A 17730-nucleotide genomic window follows, 5' to 3' on the forward strand; every position below is an offset into this window, starting at 1 on the left:
CCGCATAAAACACAAAGTTAATTTATCGTGTTAAACAAGGCTTCAGCGCAATTCATTTTTTGGTCTGAAATATTGACACATATTTCGTCATTGAAAAAAAAAGTGCTTATAAACATAATAATTACTTTGACAGTCTGGGACTTACATTTTTCATTCAATCCTTAATACGTCTAGTTTGTTCACGTTCACTTTGCCTTGTTTTTCTTTTCTGTCCTCCTTAGTGAGCTTTTATCTCTTTTATTTGTCCTCCTAAGGGTTTGAACGTGCCTGGTAAGCCTCAGTGGGTCTCACAGAGTTTTTTTTTAACATTATATAATTTATAAAAACAAAGGAAAATTGGAATGCAATAAATAGAATATGTAGACTTTTTCTTTGCTTATATAGATCTATATACTTCAAAATAAGAGCAGCATTTAAGAGTTTATGAATTACTTTGATTAAATTTGCTGTTGTGTGTAAACAGTTATAATATTACAAATTTATATTATTATTTTAAAATTTGTAGATTTTAAATTTTTTTGATTATTCAAAAATTGTAATAGCACTTAGCATAGGATATAAAAACTTGGGTCTTAAAGGTCTTTTTGTCTTAAGAAATCCTGTTGTTTATTTGTATATTTTTTCATTCATTTATATTTATTTTATAAATATCTTTCTAAATAAGACTTTTTTTTACCTTGCCTGACGCAGAAATAGTCATCCTACAGAATGCCTAGGCAAACTAGGAAATGAAGTTTTTTTTCGAATGATTTTTTTTTGTCGGGAAAAGGAGGGGGGGGGGGGTGCGGGGAGCAGTCCCGGACCGAATCCTGGGATTTTTAACTTCGGGATCTTTATGGCGCCTGACACCCTCGTTAACCGTAGGCCATAGAAACAGAGGATTTTTGTCCGATTGCAAGGTCCGAAAGGAAAACCTTATTTTAATTAGACTACTATTACATCGTCTTGATGAATGAATGTCAACCGAAGCACAACAAAATCTAAAGATAAACATACAGCAGATCTATCAAAGAAGTTTGACATTAGGTACATGGGTATAGATTTATTTTTTCTTCACTTGTTTAAACTATTGTATATACTTGTAAACGAAACCTGAACTACTGGCCAGAATAGCACAGTCCACAGCAGCCCTTTCAAAACTTAAAATAATATGGAAAGACAAAGGCCTCGGCACGAAAATCAGACTGATGCGCTCACTGGTCATGGCCACATTTGTATATGCTTGTGAGTCTTGGACGCTGACTGCAGAGCTAGAGTGGAGGATCTTAGCTATGACATTGAGATGCTACAGAAGGATCCTAGGTATTACATTCAAAGACCGCACCACAAACCAAGAGATTAGAGACAGGGTTACTGCAGCGATCGGACCCCATGATGACCTGCTAACTATAGTAGAAAAAATGCAAGCTTAAAATCTATAGACATATTAAAGATCTTCGGTGCTCGCAAAGACCTTCCTTCAGGGAACAGTACCAGGAAAAAGAAGAAGAGGCAGACAGAGAAAGCGATGGGAGGACAACATAAAAGTATGGACGGGCCTGCCATTGAAAGAGGTTCTAACTAAGGGAAAAGAGAGAGAGGAATGGAGAAAGATGGTCGACGTATCTTGCATGATGCCCCAACGATCCAATAGACTAAGGGATAGGTAAAGATAAAAATTTAGTTGTGATAAGTAGTTTGCGTCTCTGCGGTCTATGCAACAATATATCTTTCAAAACGTGATACAACCTTTAACAATGAATAAATTAAATCAATGGAAGCCTCAGTACTGAAGGTCAAGGCCACGTCACAAACTTTGTCTGAATTGTATTTTTGAGTCAAAGAGTGCAGAAGACGAGAACATCAAAGAGTAATGTCCCCTGTTTGTAATGTTTAGCGCCACTTAAGCTTCTTTCTTTCCTGGTCATTGCACTGGCCGCCGCGTGTTGGCGGGAAACACAACGGGAACAAAGAACGGATGGTTGCTAAGGAAGAATAGCCAATGGCCGTTTAGTCTCTGATCCATTAATAATAAGATGGTTAATCTACAAACACGCTTACATTCATGTTAGGACCATTATTCTTGTAGAACGCAAGCACATCATATATATGTACACACACACACGCAGGCAGGAACACACTTCAAGAATTTGTAAGAAAAGGCAAATACAAAACAACAGAAAAGTTTTGAACATTTCCAGAAGCTTCAGACATTTTTCTATTTCTTCCGGACTCCCCCTTCACTTTCACCTACGCTTCATTGATTCTATTTGGAACAAAAAAATTATGACATAAAAAGATCATTGAGATTATGATCGTTAAGCAATATGCATTACTCTCCCCTTTGGACAGTGCCTTGAGTTGATTATGCAGTTTTTTTTCTGTTTGAACTTATTGTTTGATTCTCTTGGCCAAGTTTTGACTTCACACATTGTTGCCTTCCTGCAGTTGACATTCTACATTGATGCTTTGTCTCGAGCCCTTCTATACTGGAGGTCGATAACGTGTAATAGTGTTATTACCAGTAGACGAAATGATTTGTTAGTCAAAGTGATGCTGATCTGAAGCGTTCCAGGTCGAATCCAGGTGAATCAGTTCTCCACTGTTGAAGCTATTTAAGAAAAGTAACTGAATCTCATTTTTCTTCTTTATTTAATGTTATCGTATATACGTAGATTCTGTATTCCACACTGGTTGTATTCCACACTGGTTGTATTCCACACTGGTTGTATTCCACACTGGTTGTATTCCACACTGGTTGTATTCCACACTGGTTGTATTCCACACTGGTTGTATTCCACACTGGTTGTATTCCACACTGGTTGTATTCCACACTGGTTGTATTCCACACTGGTTGTATTCCACACTGGTTGTATTCCACACTGGTTGTATTCCACACTGGTTGTATTCCACACTGGTTGTATTCCACACTGGTTGTATTCCACACTGGTTGTATTCCACACTGGTTGTATTCCACACTGGTTGTATTCCACACTGGTTGTATTCCACACTGGTTGTATTCCACACTGGTTGTATTCCACACTGGTTGTATTCCACACTGGTTGTATTCCACACTGGTTGTATTCCACACTGGTTGTATTCCACACTGGTTGTATTCCACACTGGTTGTATTGCACACTGGTTGTATTCCACACTGGTTGTATTCCACACTGGTTGTATTCCACACTGGTTGTATTCCACACTGGTTGTATTCCACACTGGTTGTATTCCACACTGGTTGTATTCCACACTGGTTGTATTCCACACTGGTTGTATTCCACACTGGTTGTATTCCACACTGGTTGTATTCCACACTGGTTGTATTCCACACTGGTTGTATTCCACACTGGTTGTATTCCACACTGGTTGTATTCCACACTGGTTGTATTCCACACTGGTTGTATTCCACACTGGTTGTATTCCACACTGGTTGTATTCCACACTGGTTGTATTCCACACTGGTTGTATTCCACACTGGTTGTATTCCACACTGGTTGTATTCCACACTGGTTGTATTCCACACTGGTTGTATTCCACACTGGTTGTATTCCACACTGGTTGTATTCCACACTGGTTGTATTCCACACTGGTTGTATTCCACACTGGTTGTATTCCACACTGGTTGTATTCCACACTGGTTGTATTCCACACTGGTTGTATTCCACACTGGTTGTATTCCACACTGGTTGTATTCCACACTGGTTGTATTCCACACTGGTTGTATTCCACACTGGTTGTATTCCACACTGGTTGTATTCCACACTGGTTGTATTCCACACTGGTTGTATTCCACACTGGTTGTATTCCACACTGGTTGTATTCCACACTGGTTGTATTCCACACTGGTTGTATTCCACACTGGTTGTATTCCACACTGGTTGTATTCCACACTGGTTGTATTCCACACTGGTTGTATTCCACACTGGTTGTATTCCACACTGGTTGTATTCCACACTGGTTGTATTGTACACTGGTTGTATTCCACACTGGTTGTATTCCACACTGGTTGTATTCCACACTGGTTGTATTCCACACTGGTTGTATTCCACACTGGTTGTATTCCACACTGGTTGTATTCCACACTGGTTGTATTGTACACTGGTTGTATTCCACACTGGTTGTATTCCACACTGGTTGTATTGTACACTGGTTGTATTCCACACTGGTTGTATTCCACACTGGTTGTATTCCACACTGGTTGTATTCCACACTGGTTGTATTCCACACTGGTTGTATTCCACACTGGTTGTATTCCACACTGGTTGTATTCCACACTGGTTGTATTCCACACTGGTTGTATTCCACACTGGTTGTATTCCACACTGGTTGTATTCCACACTGGTTGTATTGTACACTGGTTGTATTCCACACTGGTTGTATTCCACACTGGTTGTATTGTACACTGGTTGTATTCCACACTGGTTGTATTCCACACTGGTTGTATTCCACACTGGTTGTATTCCACACTGGTTGTATTCCACACTGGTTGTATTGTACACTGGTTGTATTCCACACTGGTTGTATTCCACACTGGTTGTATTCCACACTGGTTGTATTCCACACTGGTTGTATTCCACACTGGTTGTATTCCACACTGGTTGTATTCCACACTGGTTGTATTCCACACTGGTTGTATTCCACACTGGTTGTATTGTACACTGGTTGTATTCCACACTGGTTGTATTCCACACTGGTTGTATTGTACACTGGTTGTATTCCACACTGGTTGTATTCCACACTGGTTGTATTCCACACTGGTTGTATTCCACACTGGTTGTATTCCACACTGGTTGTATTCCACACTGGTTGTATTCCACACTGGTTGTATTCTACACTGGTTGTATTGCACACTGGTTGTATTGCACACTGGTTGTATTCCACAGTGGTTGTATTCCACAGTGGTTGTATTCCACACTGGTTGTATTCTACACTGGTTGTATTCCACAGTGGTTGTATTCCACAGTGGTTGTATTCCACAGTGGTTGTATTCCACACTGGTTGTATTCCACACTGGTTGTATTCCACACTGGTTGTATTCCACACTGGTTGTATTCCACACTGGTTGTATTGCACACTGGTTGTATTCCACAGTGGTTGTATTCCACAGTGGTTGTATTCCACACTGGTTGTATTCCACACTGGTTGTATTCCACAGTGGTTGTATTCCACAGTGGTTGTATTCCACACTGGTTGTATTCCACACTGGTTGTTTTGTGTGACATTTTCCTGATGCTCATTCAGAAATGAAGATTTTTACATTGTAGGCCAAACTTCATAAACGACGGCGGGGGGGGGGGGGGGGGGGGATAACGACAAGCAGAGTTCGAACCCGGGTTCATCAAGATGATAGTCCAGAGCGCATACCACACAAGAACACGATTAATGTACACATCTTTTCTCCCCCCAGATATAGCTTATTTAAAAAAGAAAACCTACTAGATCTAGATTTCTAGATCTTAATTTAGACTGTTAAAAATGACTTATGTTGTTGTATCCCTTGATCTGTGCAATGTTTGATTACAGCCACGTCACCAAGAATGTGAGAGCACACTCAAATCATTTTGTTGTAAGATTTCGATCTAGATTGAACTCTTGGAAGCGATATTGAGACATTGACTATATTTGCGAATATTTCCTGGGAAATCCTAAACAAATATAATTGTCAAGGCTACCACAGAGTAGAATAAACAGGAAGTTGATTCACACTTTGCTTTCAACCATCTAAACAGAAGAGCGGAGACCGAAAGGGAGATAAAAAAATGAAAAGTTGTTATATTTTTTCCGCTTCGACAAATTCTTATATTTAGAGACAAGTTTTTTACAGGGTTTATAGATCAGTCTGATTGGTCAATAAGTGTCAAGCTTTATGTCAAGTTTATTTTTGTGACTTTATTATTGAATTAGTATTATAATATGTATAGTATTTTATATATATATAGTGTGTGTCGATCTTTCCATGAAATGTACTTGATGATTAAAAGTATTTTAATCCGTGCAGAGGGATTCTGTTATTTATTTGATCTCAACAAGTTTCTTCCTCATACATCGGACATTGTGACATTAGATCTAATCAAAGGCAAACTCACATAGAGACATAAGATTGCTTCTTTTTCTGCTATGAAAATAATAGGAACTATTCTCTATTGCAATGTCAACATTGATTGATGAGAATATCTTTATTTGAATGGATATAGACTATAGACTGGATGGTCAATTGGTTGACCTCCTACCGGCAGATATGAATTCTGATTAAGATATTGGGGTATTTCCTCGGGATTAAAAAAAAAGGTTTTAGTAAAGTGAGGGCGGGGGTGAGATGGGCGCAAAGTTTTTTTTCACACACACACACACACACACAAAGAAATTTAAAATGGTCGTTCCCAAAAGTTTGGATTGGACTCTTGCATACATAAGTCTAATAAGTGATTGGACATTTTGTTCACGTACTGTGTTGACTCTTTATTGATTTGATAGAGTCTGTAAGACTAAATAATGTTCAGATTAATTATGAACTTTAATGATCATTTAACGAAAAACGTCAATTATTGCGTCATCGCTTTGTGACCTCACAGATCTTGACGTATTCCATTGTTCAATCGTTTCATTGACAATGTCACCAGCCAAACAATCAACCTTTACCCCCCCCCCCTTCCTCCTTGGACCGGTCTATGGATCATTCAATATTTAAACACGACTTAACAAATGTAATGCGATAAAAATCTCTGGTTGAAGTTTATTTTAAGTATCTCATTCTCTTAATGTTAGAAGATGTTTAGGAAATATATGTATACAGTTGTGTATGTGAGACAGGGTGTGTGGCTGGATTGGTTTGCTTCATTCGTTTTCACAGCTCCTATTTTTGTGTTTTCTGTCTGTTTTTATCGTTTCTGTTTTGCTATTTGTCCATTGTTATCTCTACATGCAAAAACAAAATCCTGCAATGCGGACATGTTCAGTAGGGACATTGTAGGCAGTCATTGTAAATGTATATTTTGTATGAAGTAAGATAGGTGTGTGTTTATCATGGGCGTAGCCAGGGGGGGGGGGGGTTGGGGTTCAACCCCCCCCCCCCGAAATGAATTTAGTGAATGATTTTTTGCTTTGATTTTGTTTATTTTAGGTGATATTTTAATACTAAACCATCAATTGCCCCAGCACAACCAATGGGGTTTTGAGTTTAAAACCCCTTACCAGGGGGTTTTGAGTTTAAAACTCTCTACCAGGGGGGTTCGAGTTTAAAAACCCCTACCAGGGATATTGAGTTTAAAACCCCCTACTAGGGGTTTTGAGTTTTAACCCCCCTACTTGGGTTTTTTGCAGTTAACCCCCCCCCCTCTTCTATAAAACAAAACAAAACAAAAATGCAAACAAAAATCCCCTAATTCCAAGAGCACAGTTAAGGCAGATTTTGATTTTAAAACCCCCTCCAAAATTTACGATAAACCCCCTCTTCAATATAAAAAAAAAGTTAATTACGCACTCAAAATGTTATGAGCGTAGCTAAATGGGTTTTGACTTAGTTTTTAGTTTAAACTCCACTTCAGCGGGGTTTGAAGGTAAAAAATACCTCTTTAATAATAAAAACAAAGCAAATTATACACTCAAAATGTTTTGAGTGTAGTCAAAGGGGTTTTGAGTTTAAACTCCCCTCCAGTGGAGTTTGAAGCTAAAAAGTACCTCTTCAATATAAATAAAAGCAAATTACTCACACTAAAATCTATGAACGCAGCCAAAGGGGTTTTGAGTTTAAACCCCAGCCAGGGGGTTTGAGGCTAAAAAATACATCTTCAGTGTAAGAAAAAAAGCAAATTACGCACTCAAAATGCTATGAGCGTTGCCAAAAGGGGTTTTGAGTTTAAACCCCCATTAAGAGGGGTTTTATGCTAAAAATACCTCTTCAATATAAAAAAAAAAGCAAACTACACACTAAAATTATTTGAGCGTAGCCAATCCAATCGGGAGTTTTGAGTTTAAACCCCTCTTCTACAGATGGCGTTTGTTTAAAGTTTAAAACCCCTCCAGATGGTTTTGAGGTTAAGATCCCCCTACAGAGCATTTTGAGGTGGAAAACCCCCAACAGATGATTTTGACGATAAAACTTTTCGTTTCGATATAAAATCTAAAGCAAACTACAGTCACTTAATTTCAAGAGCGTATTCAAGAGTGGTTACATATTTTTACCAGTGGCAGGGCTCCCTTAATAAACTGCAGTGAATAGTCATCTGCCGAAATTGAAAAACACTAAATGTGGCTCAACAAAGATGGTTAAGACAGATTTTAGGAGTCAGTTATAGAGATCGGGTTTAAATCAAGGAAATCCTATGCCGAACTGGGAGTCGACCCTTTAGTAAGATTGTGACAGAGCGACGCATGAGGTTTGCGGGACATGTTCTCCGACAAAATGAATTACGCATAAGAAGAGTTGCAATGATATCCTAGTACAACTTGACGCCACTCATTCATTGAGGCCCTCATGTGGCAGGTGGGAAGAGGCTTCAGATATTACCAGTGACAGATTTTTATGGAAACAGCTTGATGTCAAATGCTCCGAACGGCGAGGTAGGGTCTTAGTCAGTAAGAATAGCACATTAGGTTTTTGAAATAAAACTTTTTAATAGCATGAAAATACACTGTAGATACCTCAGAATATGCATTTTGTTGGCTTTCAATACCAGAAATAGTTCTTGGCGGCGGGGCTTCGCCCCGCGCTAGCGCTCCCCAGACCCCATTGCTAGTAATGGCAGGGAATCTACAATTTTATGGAAACAGCTTGACGGCAAATGCGCCAAACGGCGCGGAAGGGTCTAAGTCAGTAAGAAAAGCACATTAGGTTTTTGAAATAAAACTTTTTAATAGCAGGAAAATGCACTGTATATACCTAAGAATATGCATTTTGTTGGCTTTCAATATCAGAAATAGTGCTTGTCGGCGGGGCTTCGCCCCGCACTGGGGGAGCTCCTTGCGCCCCCCCAGACCCCCTTGCTAGTATTGGCGGGGAATCTACAATTGTTCCACTAACTCATGGGAGAACCTATTCTAGGGCACAATAAACGTCTTCCGAAAGAATGAAGGGTCAGAATGCAATAAAGATTATGTACACAAACACACACATAAATACATATAAAAAAAAATTTCGCGGGGGGGTGGGGGTGGGGGAGGGAGAAATAATTCCCCCCCCCCAAACCCCCCCCCTCGAAAAAAAATCCTGGCTACGCCCATGGTGGTTATAGTTTTCAGTTTTCATTTCTGTTTTTCAAATTACCATACATAAACATTCCCTGTGATTTTTTTCTTAAACCAAAGGTAAACTGGTAACAAATACTTCGTTAATAAGTCTCTAGTGATAGGATCAAAAACGAAAAGCAATGCTGTTTAAATATACCTTATATCCGTTGTTTAACAAATTATCTGCCCCTTGAGCTACATTGTTTACGAAACAAATAAATAAAAAAAAATCCACTTTTTAAAAAAATCCTTAAAAAAAAACAAATTTAAAGTGGAAGAGCTCCTTCCTATATCTACCAATAATGTACAAGTTATTTCCCTTATTCGATATCAAACAAGATAATTAATTACAAATATTTAATTGACTAATAGTTTTTTTGTTTATTGACTTATGTTTTTTTAGGTACAATAAATAATTGTTAAAAGTATCAACTTGATATGCGTAACGGAGAAATAGCGTTAACAATTATTTAAGGGGACTAAACCCAACAATTTTAGCCATATATGTAAATACTGAAATATTAATGTCCTTTGTTGCTATTAAGTAAAATAATGAATTACTAGTAAGTCATTGTCTAATTGGTTTCTTTTTTATTGATTCGTGTCTTGTCTATGTCAATGAATAATTGGTGGACGTTTCAACTTGATCCGAGAATGGGTATGCAAGAAATAAAGTGTACACACATTTTACCAAACAGACAGAGTGAGTTGATAGAAGCTTTGAAATAAACATTTATCCTCTTTCAGTGCGAATTATTTTGATCGAAAAAATGGAGTAGAGTTATAAAACTAACATACCTTTTTTATTTGATTAAATAATCTAACATATTTAATCTTATTTTAAAGGAAAATGAATGGGCTACAAAAGTATATTAAATAAAATTAATTATTCAAGAAAATATTCTTTTTTCCGTGCTCAGTTTAAAATTAATAAAAACTAATTTTCTTGAATAATTAATTCGTTTAAAATCGATATACAGAAAGATTAAACCTTTTAATTAAACATTTTTCCATAAATATTGAAAAATCATAATACTAAACAAATTTAATCACTTCAAATTTCATAAAAGATGAACAAATACACTAAAAAATTGTATAATTTATATTTTTTGGGGTAGTAAGAAGACCATCAATTTCAATACATTCGAGTTTGTACACATGTTTAGTATTTTCTTTTTCATTTACATGTATGTCTATGTTTCTTTAGATCTAATTCATATCTATACTACTTTAGGCCCGACCCAATAGATAATCATTTTCCTGCGATTCTAAGGTTTTAATGTCCGAGCTATATTTAGAAACACATGCTTTCGTGCATTTTTATCCCGGGGAAATCTTCAAGTTCCATAACTCGTACAATGAGCAAACGATATGCTGGTATCGAGGCCACCCACGTTCCAATCATTTCCCAGCCCTCCATTCAAAGATTCTATTAAAACCAACAGCGATCCATATATAATTAGATGAAAACATCATTGCAAACACTGCACTGCCGCCTTCGACCACCTCTCGACCACCTCCCGGCTTATGGAGCGAGCGTCATCTTCTATTTCTGGGGCGGATCTACGGGGAGTCACTTTCAATTCTGTGCTATCAGCATCGACACGGCAATCAGACAGGGCGAACCAAAAAAAATAAAAGACAACCCTGGAGCAGTATTCCAATGAAAGAAACAATTTCCTTTAGAAATATTTCCATTTATTTGTCTGCCCTCATTTTTTTATGTATTCCTTTTTCTTGCATAGATATTACAACTAACGCTTGGCTTTGATTGTCGTCTGCTAAATTGTACGTGATTTCATCTGACGCGGTTTTGAAGACCCAGTCATTTTGTTGACATCTTCATGGGATTGGGTCTTGAATTAAGACAATATCCTGAAATTAGTGTTACTATTACTTGAGTTCTAGTCAAATATTTTTCCCTATGAACTAATGTGTTTGTTTACCCCAATGAACTAAAGTATTTGTTTACCCCAACGAACTAATGTACATGTTTACCCAATGAATTAATGCCTTTCTTTCTCCAATGAACTAATGTATTTCTTTCCCCAATACTTTGTTGAAAGAATGTCTGCAGCTCTACTGACACGTATAAACCAAACATCAACAAGGATAACTTATTGTTCATTGACACCATTCACTCGAATCATTCCCCGAGATCAACTCTCAATTAAAACAATCACAGTGTCACGTGGACATCCAATCAAATAAACATAGCCCAAGAGACCACGTGATAGGGATCCTCCAGTCAGAGACTAGTTACTTTGTAAATGCTCGGACTACTACTCGATGGTAGACTGTCTCTAGTTTTGTTTTATTAACTACATTAACAGACGAGCAAGGATTAGACCAGTGGTTCCCAAACTTCTTCCTTAGCGGAACACTTCGCACATTCCGACTATTTAGCGGAACACTTCGTACATTCCGAGTATTTAGCGGAACACTTCGTACATTCCGAGTATTTAGCGGAACACTTTGCTTATTTTTTAGAGAGATTTATTCACGTGGTGACCTACTAGTTCGTGGACACACCTATTCAGACTATGAGGAACACTTAGTCAGACTATGTGGAACACTAGGGTTCTGCTGAGCACAGTTTGGGAAACACTGGCTTAGACAAAACTAACAATGATGTCAGCGAGAAACAAGATGGCTACCCTCTCTACATTAATACTTCATCTAACAGAACATCGCAATGTTTACTTCTGCGCTTGTTTGTTTAGCAAAATTAATTTCTGATTCGCTAACAAACATTTATTTTAAAAATAATTCAAATTCAGAAAGTTATAACAAATAAAGTTATAAAGAAAAATATTCAACCAAAAAAAAAACGTGCAAACTAAAACTTTGACTATTTCTTTGACAAAGGTTTATGTGTATGTGTGTTTAAAGCTTTCGTCTACGTGTGTGTATTTGTGTACAGTAAAACACTAGGGATGTATCCAAATAAAAAGTAAGAAATGTTTTGTTTTTTTTTTTTCTAATTTTTAAAAATGTTTTTGTGTTTTAAAATAGAATGAATGGAGACGTCCCACCAATGCACAGCACTACATAACAACAACACATCAAACATTTGATATTGCACTTTTATATAAAAAACAATATTTACGCTTTTACTTTTGAATAGAATAGAAATGTTTTGTTTTACCTTAAAGTTGCCTGTTGGTGTAGTTCAAACTGTTGCCCTGTTGTCTATCCTAGTTGAGTTCTGTTCTCTGTCACACCTCTGCTGTTGATGCTCTAGGTACACTGCAACTCTTGGGGGATGCTACTGAAGACCTGGACCTCATATACTAACTCGGCCTCCCACGGAAAGCTCTCGGTTCGGCCAAAATAGCCCTCACTTCGCCACACCCCCTTAATCACGTGATGGTGTGGTGGCTCCCAGCCCATTTGCCCCTTCCTTGCCCCTCCCTCCTACACTCACCACATTAAACCTCTTTGGTCGGAAAAAAAAAACACAACAAACTATTGTTCCTTGTTTCTTGTGAAGTCTCCCCCCCCCTCCCCAAACCGAATTTTTCCCCCCACCCCTCATTTCCCTACCCTAGTAGTTATTTTTTTCCCATTGGTCTCTAGTGGTTTTAAGAAATAAGTGTGTGTCATACACAACCAAAGTTAATTCTCTTTCATCCCCCCTCTCTTTCCTCCACCCCCCCCCTTTTTTTTGTAACATCTCTCTAGGTCCCCCGTACTCACTTCCCTCCACCCCCACCCCAAGCAATATTCTTTGAAATATTTATCCCCTGGTGGTAACAGCTCGGCGTCTAAGCATCTCCATGGAGACGAGGCGTGCGCCGTGCGACCAATGAAAAGCGGCGTTGTGACGTAGAGCAGAGCTGATTTCTGAGCCACGGTCCATGACTCTTCCATTTGGCCAATGTGATTCCATTAATGGATGCTTCTAACAATCCCTGCTTGCCCCGGCTAGCTTTGTCCAGTCGCCACTAGACAGTCGTGCGTGGTTCAACTAGACTGTTATACTCTGGATAGTTGGCCTCATGCTTTCAAAAATACGCATTCAAAAGATTAAGAGTCTGGTCTTTAAATTGTGTATATATTTTATAGTATTAATATTGAAAGTAACATTTGCATTCAACTTAATTCAAGATTTTTTTTTTGTAATAGGCTTCAATTAGTAAAGATAGTCGGACGTTGGACCAGGGCACCACACAAGAATGTAATCTTTCTTTTCTTTACTTCTTCCTTTTTTTTTAAGACAGAAAGTAACGACAAATGGCTCAATGAACGGGTCCCTGCAGGCTAGTATTAGTTAGTGAAAAGTAATAATGAACAAGATGGTGGGGAGTCTGATACTGTACGTTGCTTGCATTAAGGTTAAAGGTTGCAAAAAAAAAATAATAAAAAATTAAACTAACCAAAAAGAGGGGGGCGGGAGTAGGAGGTCATGGTCAAAATATAATATAGATTGAATTGAGATGCCGAAGAAAAGTCATATGAGTGCGTGTATGTGTCTGGGGCCTGTAACTGAGCAGGTGTTTCCAAATCAAGTCAAAAGTCTATGTAGGAGAATTTACGATGTGCAGGTTAAAAGAAATTAAATGGGTGTTCCAGAGAGCGAAAAGAGAGAGAGAGAGAGACAGACAGACAGAAAAGGAAATAGAGAGCGGGCCGTAAAATTTTATTGCTACATATACACTTATTCACAGGCTAAAAAAGTATGTTGGTTTAATCGTTTATTACGATTCAAAAAAAAAAAAAAGGCATGAGTCGGCCGTAATTATCAATAGAAAGCATGGGAACAAATCAACAGGCTTAGCCGGCGTGTACTGCTAGTTTCAATATAAAATTTAATTTGATGATTTCTAGACAATGTCACAGAAATACAGGAAACGAACGTATACCGAAGGTCATCCCTTTTGGACAACAGGCATTGGGCCCAAGAAAACCTGGTCATCCCCCAACTCCAATGTGTGGATGTAGGCTACTGTGAGGTCAGAGACGGTGATACAAATCTATCGACAGTAAAAACATTGAAGCTAAGGTCTGGAAGAATAGCTAAACGAAACAAGGTTACAAAGACAGTTTGTGTGAAAACACATACTCAAAATCGGCCCCCGAAGTGGTCCACCTAGAGTCTTCACCAGGATTCGAACACGGGACTTCCGGTTCCAAGTGCGTACACTTATATTTTTAAAATAATTATTAACCTTATCCATACATTCAAAATTAATAGCATGTTACATGTAAGAAAGAGAAACTAAAAAAAGATTTATTCTTCTAACAAAATTAAATAAATTGGCAACACGAAAAAAAAATATTCTTGACCTACTTTAGGTCGTGAGCTAGCTAGAAACGACTTGACAGACTTGGACAAGACTTCCCCCTCGCATACACAAATTTATATCTCCATTGCCATTTGTCATACAAACTAGACCTCGATCTAGCTAGATCTAGACCTATGAATCTAGATCTAATTTAGAACTAGATCTAAGTCTTGAAGATCTAGATCTTGATATAGAATCTAGATCTACACTAAAATTCGTATGACTTTACACATTAAATCTTAAAATTATTATACCTAGGCCAATGTTAATCTTATCTTATCTTATATAATACAGACGTTACTTCAAAAAAGAAGATGATTACGTCCTACGCGTCATGCATTTAGTCATGCATATTAACCAATGACTTAAATTCTACCAAGTCACTGGTTTTCCTGGCTAGCTCAGGCAACCCATTCCATGCTCTAATAGCACTAGGGAATAGTAGGCCTTTTGGTGCTAGGCAATGGTGTAGGCCTACAGCATCTCCGTATATTCATTTAGCGTCCCGATTAGATCTCAGAAACTAGATGAGAAAAATTGGACAACATGATATTTTAGATCATTCAAAGTTCTAATGCAACTTCTACTTTTTTCTTTTCCGAAAGTGAACTAGAAGTCTATCTAATTTTTAAAATTATATATGCAAGCAGAATTTTTTTTAAAAAATACACCACGTTTCAATGAAAAATTTCAGGGGAGGTAAGTTTTTTAAAAAGGTCATAGACTTCTTCATTAATAACTCAAGCTTCATTCATAGATTCGCGCGTTGGTAAAAAAAAATTGCATCTTAGGTGACAATGGTAAAAGTTTAAATGGTTCATTATAAAATATATTTTTCATTTATTAACTAATGTTAAAAAAAAAAAGAATTTTGATATGAACTTCGTTTTAATTATTAGTTAAAAAAAAAGAACTACATTTATAGCGCGCACATTTGACATATCCCCATTATTTATAAGCTTGTAAGTGTAAATAAGACTAAATAGAGCCCATATATATATATATATTGTTATGACTTTGCCATGCGCACCACCATCCAGGCTAGTGCAGAGATGCGCACTTCTAGTAACCAAACTAGAACAGGATATTGACATGAAGAGACTAACGATTTCCGCCCAAGTAGAGAGCCAATATGGAGATGCTGTACTCAAGGTAGATGCCCTTTGTGTTTGTCATGTCTCTTTGTAAATAAACGTCTATGTCCTCGTTGAGTTGCCTCACTTAAGTTATTACAATATATATATATATATATATATATATATATATATATATATATATATATATATTATAAATGTATAATTAATTTAAACACAATTTTAATTATTAAGGCAAAAATTTATCTACTGACAGAGTAAGGAAGCAAATTTATTTATTATTTAAACAGTAGAAATGAAATGAATCTGATACGACAGCAAAGAAGGCCTACACCATTTCCCGGTAACATAAGGCCTACATTGGCCTAGGTCTAGTAATTTTTTAAGATTAAAAGTCATACAAGTTCTAGTCTAGTATAGACTAGTAGATTCTATATCATGATTCAATGTCTATTTCAGATCTAGAGCTAGGCTTAGATCTAGACTTAGATCTAGACTTAGATCTAGATATAGACTTAGATCTAGATATAGACTTAGATCTAGACTTAGAGATCTAGACTTAGATCTAGATCTAGACTTAGATTTAGACTTAGATCTACATATATACTTAAATCTAGACTTAGATCTAGATATAGACTTAGATTTAGATATAGCATGGGCGTAGCCAGGATTTTTTTTGGGAGTGGGGATTTGGTGGGGAATTTTTCTTTCCCCTCCCCGCAATATATATATAGGTGTTTACGTGTGTATGCGTGTGTGCGTGCACGTATTTGCGTGCGCGCGTGTGTGTACATAATTAATCATTATTACATTCTGACCCTTCATTCTTTCGGTAGACGTTTATTGTACCCTACAATAGGGTACTTCCTTGAGTTAGTGGGAAAATTGTAGACTCCCCGCTATTGCCAGCAGTGAGCTCCCCCAGTACGGGGCGGAGCCCCGCCGCCAAGCACTATTTCCGGAATTAAATGCCAACAAAATGCATATTCTTAGGTATCTACAGTGCATTATACTGCTATTAAAAAGTTTTATTTTATTTTATGTACTATTCTTACTGACTTAAGATCCTCCAGCGTCGTTCAGCGCATTGGGCGCAAGCTGTTTCCACAAAAATCTGTCACTGGCAATGTCTGAAGCTTCTTCCCACCTGCTCTGAGGACCTCCATGAAAGTGTGGCGCCAAGTTGTACTAGGATGTTCCTGTTTGCGCTTTCCGCGTAATGGCCTCCATGTCATCGCAACTCATATTATGCGTAATTCATTTTGTCGAAGAACATGTCCTGCAAACCTCATGCGACGCTCTGTTACAACCTTACTAAGGGGTCGACTCCCAGTTCGGCATAGGATTTCCTTGATTGACTCCTAAAGTCCGTCTTAGCCATTATTGTTGAGCCACATTTAGTCTGGTAGAAATTTGTAACCTCTCTGGGCTACGCTCTTGAAATTAAGTGACTGTAGTTTGCTGTAGATTTTTTATCGAAAATGGAAGTTTTTATCGTCAAAATCATTTGTTGATGGGTTTTAAACTAAAAATTGTGGAGTTGTTTTGTTATTTTAATTCAAAACTCCATTTAGCTAGGGTCATATAATTTGATACTGTCGTTTGCTTTAGAATAAAATTGAAGATAAAGGTTTTCAGCATCAAAACTCTCTGTATTGGATATTCAAACTCAAAATCACCAGGATGGGTTTTAAACTTTAAAAGAAAGTCTCTGGAGGAGTAGATTTAAACTCAACCCCCTACCCTTTGTTTGGCTACGCTCATAGAATTTTGAGCGTGCAATTAGTTTTTTTTTTATATTGAAGAGTGTTTTTTTTTAGTTCAAACCCCTCTGAAGGGGGGTTTAAACTCAAAACCCCCTATGGCTACGATCATAGACTTTTGAGTGTGCTTTATGCTTTTTTTATATTTCTTTTTTAGTTTCAAATCCAACTGAAGCGGGGTTTAAACCCAAAAACCCTTTGGCTATGCTCATATAATTTTTAGTGTGTAATTTGCTCTTTTATATTGAAAAGGTGTTTTTTTAGCTCTAAACCCGCTGGCGATGGTTTCAAACACAAAACCCCTCTTTGCTACGCTCATGACTGATGTATGGATAGTCTTATATTGAAGAGGTGGTTTTATCGTTAATTTTGGAAGGGGTT

The 17730-nt window shown here is 37.5% G+C and overlaps 1 protein-coding gene across 3 annotated transcripts in view; it reads right to left on the reverse strand.

The window, feature by feature from the left end:
• Positions 1-12520, reverse strand: part of LOC106055528 (small cardioactive peptides-like) — a 41746-nt gene extending 29226 nt beyond the window's left edge. Inside the window, exon 1 of one of the 3 annotated variants that reach the window (XM_056007762.1) lies at positions 12353-12520. The gene's annotated coding sequence lies outside the window, so the exon portion shown is untranslated. The remainder of the gene's footprint in view (positions 1-12352) is intronic. The other 2 variants (XM_056007763.1, XM_056007764.1) reach the window with 2 other exon arrangements.
• Between the last annotated feature and the right edge of the window lie 5210 nt (positions 12521-17730).

The sequence above is a fragment of the Biomphalaria glabrata genome, chromosome 13 (assembly GCF_947242115.1).
Source record: "Biomphalaria glabrata chromosome 13, xgBioGlab47.1, whole genome shotgun sequence".
Taxonomy (NCBI): Eukaryota; Metazoa; Mollusca; class Gastropoda; family Planorbidae; genus Biomphalaria; species Biomphalaria glabrata.